Below are 4,128 nucleotides of genomic sequence, written 5' to 3' on the forward strand. Positions count from 1 at the left end.
GCCCGGCGGGGCGGGGAGCGGAGCGCGGCCTGAGGGGCGGGGAGCGCCAGGTGCGGGCCCGGGGAGGGGAGGGGACGGCCCGCGATGGGGGCACCTGCCGGGCACACCCCCGGGGCGGCACCGGCCGGGGCAACGCCCTCCCCGGGTGGCACTGTGTGCGGGGTGTATTCTGCATTGCCACCCACCTGCTGGAGGTGAAATCCTCCCTAGGTGACACTGTACCCGGGATGTATTCTATATTGCCCTGCACCTGCTGGGGTGACACCCTCTCCAACTGAGACTGTTCGGGGTGCATTCTGTATTGCCACCCACCTGCTGGGGGTGACACCCTCCCCGAGTAACACTGTACTCGGGGTGTATTCTCTATTGCCACTCACATGCTGGGGGTGACACCCTTTCCGAGTGACACTGTACTCGGGGTACATTCTATATTGCCACCCACCTGCTGGAGGTGACAGCCTTTTAGAGAGGTGCCTGCTGGGGGGGTGACACCCTCCCCGAGTGACACTGGTCAGGGGGTACACACTCTATACATGCACCTGCCTGGGGGTGACACCCTGCCCGGGTGACACTGTGTTCGGGGTGTATTCTGCATTGCCACCCACCTGCTGGAGGTGACACCCACCCCGAGTGACACTGTGTTCGGGGTTTATTCTATATTGCTACCCATCTGCTGGAGGTGACACCCACCCCGAGTGACACTGTACTCGGGATGTATTCTGCATTGCCTCCCACCTGCTGGAGGTGAAACTCTCCCTGGGTGACACTGTACTTGGGGTACATTTTCTATTGCCACTCACCTGCTGGAGGTGAAACTCTCCTCAGCTGACATTGTACCCGGGGTACATTCTATATGGCTGTGCACCTGCTTGGGTGACACCCTCTCCGAGTAAAACTGTGTTCGGGATGTATTCTATATTGGCACCCACCTGCTGGAGGTGACACCCTCCCCGGCTGACACTGTACTCCGGGTATATTCTCTATTGCCACCCACCTGCTGGGGGTGACACCCTCCCCGGCTGACACTGTACTCGGGGTGTATTCTATATAGCCTCCCATCTGCTGGAGGTGACAGCCTCTTAGAGAGGTGCCTGCTGGGGGGTGACACCCTCTTTCAGTGACACCGTCCAGGGGGTACACACTCTATACATGCACCTGCCTGGGGGTGACACCCTCCCCGAGTGGCATTGTGTTCAGGGTGTATTCTGCATTGTCCCCCACCTGCTGGAGGTGACACCCTCCCTGGGTGACACTGTACTCGGGGTATATTCTATATTCCCATGCACCTGCCTGGGGGTGACATCCTTTTGGAGATGCACCTGCCAGGGAATGACATTCTCCCCCAGTGACACTGTTCAGGGGGTGTATTCTCTGTTGTCAGGCACCTGCCGCAGGTGGCACTCCTTGGGAGCAGCATCTGCCACAAAGGACATCGTCCTCCAGCGACACTGTCCTCCGTGTACACCTTCAATTGCCATGCATCTGCCTGGGGGTGACAGCCTCCTTTGGTGGCACTGTCCCTGGGGTACACCCTCCCTGCCTGCAGTGACACCCTCCTAGGGGTGGTGCCACCCTTAGGCTCCTCCCTCCTTGGGGGTAAACCTGCCTGATGTGGGGACATGGCCCTTAGAGTGCCCCCTCCTTTTGGGGCACCCTCCTTGTGGTGTGCCTAACTTGGTGTGGCACAGGTCAGAGAGGTGCTGGTGGCACCCTCCTTGGAGTGACACCCACCTGAGGGTCACACTGTCCTTGAGCTGTCCCCTTCTCTGCCTGAGGGATGTCACACCTGCCCAGGGATGTGCCCATCAGAGGGTGGCACTGTCCCTGGAGTGTGCCTTGCTTTTGATGCTGCTTCCTTGGGTTGATCCCTGTTTTTGGTGACCCTGCTCACCAGCCAGGGGAGCTGCTTTTGGCACAAAGAGCAAATCCTCACAGGAGGGATGCTGGGTGTGAGGGGCAGGGCTCCAAATGAACCCTCAGAGGCCCAGCTGTGCCTTGGGCTGGGAGACAAGGAGCACCCAATGGACAGTTTTAGCCAGAATTCCAAAAGATTCAATAGTGAAAGCAGGTTGTTCTCCCTCATCTTCTACATGCAGCATAAACTTTGTCTGCACCACATGAATTGCTTACATTAAAAAAAAAAAAAAAAAAAAAAAAAGATGCTCATCCCAAAAAAGTAACATGATTGAACACCAAAATCATCACCCAGCTATCTGAAAAGCGGTCCTGCCACATTTTAATAGTGTTACTTTGTAGCTCTTTGTTTCTCATTCAGCCGCACCAAGTAGCAGAAGGTAGCAAATGCAATTTGTGCTCCAAGGTAATAAAGAGCTGTTTGGGAAGCTGGAACAGTGTGTGTAAACACAAGGTCCCTGATAAAATAATGGCCAGCCCATGCAACTGTGCTATCATAAATAATAAAACGGCAACTTAATTCAAGAAATCCAATAACATAAATAACTAAAATAACAAGCTGGGGGTAGAACAGGAAGGTTGCTGTAATACAAAGCCGTTTGTAGTATAATGAAACCATCTCTGCTCAACCAGAACAATTGATGTACATGAAAGCATAAGAGAAACAGCTTTTACAAATAGTAAACTTTGGATAAGATACCAAGCTACAATCTCCTGGAATGCCTGAGAAAGCTCTGCCTTCTTCAGGCAGCTGCAAAGTTGTCAGCCCATGCAAGCCTTTACCCTGCAAGCCCTGGGCAGCTCTGCTCTGTCTTTGGGGTTTATTTGATCTCCCCTTCCAGTCCTGGCAAGCCCTGGCTCTGCCCAAATGAAACACCAGACAGTGAGGTGTGAACTCGAGTGGTGTTTGTTTAATGGTTAAACTAATATGTTTAACAAGAGCTGCTGCATGGAGATGCACTGTTCTTCTGTCCTGCATGTTTCCTGAAAGCTGGTTACTAAATCTCAGAGCAAGCTGATATCATGTGTGCTTCCACTGCCTGTTGACACACAGAAGCTGTCTACTAGAAACACCAAATTAGTATTAATCAGGTTTTGAACTTACAGGATGTATTTTGGGGGCTTAAGGTTTGCAGGAGACTCACAGAAGAGTCTTTGCTTGGATGTCCCCAGGTGGGTCAGTGCCTTCCACCCTTTCCACAGTCAGTGAGAGCTGAGAGCAGAGCCTGGGATGCTCCTGGAAAGCAGTACCAGGGCTCAGGCTTGAGAAGATTTACTGAATTTCCCTCTGGCTTTGAAGAGGATACATATATGTGTGTGTATCTGTCTCATGGGTGCCTCATTTGCAGACACGGGGGAAGGGAGCTGTGCTGGCAGGCAGGAGCTGAAGGGGCTCGAGGAAAAGGCTGGGTGGGGTGTGTTGCTAGGAGATGGAGACTCCAGCGTCTGGCAAAGTGGCGTTTTTATTTTTGGTGCGGATCACACAAAATGGTATTTGACTGTGAAACAGGGTAGAAATCTCTTCTCCCTGCTTACATCCATCTCTGAATGATCTGTTTTGTGTAGTAGCGTTGCAGCTCATTTAAAACACACATCAAATGTAGACTGTATGGCGCGCAGTCCAGCTGGAGGCTGGGTGTTTGCAATCTCCAAGAAATTTTTCTTTTTCTATTTTCTTTTTCCCTGCTCGTTGAGAAATCCCTTGTCTGAGCAGCAGGATATATGTCTCTCTCTTTAGGGGAGGGCACCCTCACATGCCTCTGGTTCCTTTGTGGCCGGTTGTCTCTTGTTTTTTCAGACACTGCGAGTTAGCAGTCGGGTTTTCTGGGTTTGGACTTATTAAATCCATCCTGCCACGGCTTGTTCTCTCTTGCTTTGCTGCCTGTGCCTCTTGTTTCACCCCAGTGCCAGCCAGGAGCCCCCCCATCCCAGCTGGCTGCACATCCACCCTCCTCACAGACAGGGATTGTGCGATGGCACAGGGAAAGCTGCCATGGAATACCTGGCCCTTCCCTCTCCCTGCTCTGCTGCCAGCACTGGATTTACAGGACAAATTAGGTCTGAGTGCTAAAATGTGGAAATTTTTTGCACCCTTCTGTGGGATGCAGGAGTCCTGGGCAGGAACACAGGTCCCTTGCAGCTCCCACAGAGGGTTTAGCTCATGCTCACATTTTGCTGGTGCTTCTCTCATGCACCAAACTGCCTTCATTGGAT

This window comes from Zosterops lateralis, assembly GCF_965231275.1.
Source record: "Zosterops lateralis genome assembly, chromosome: 9".
Taxonomy (NCBI): Eukaryota; Metazoa; Chordata; class Aves; order Passeriformes; family Zosteropidae; genus Zosterops; species Zosterops lateralis.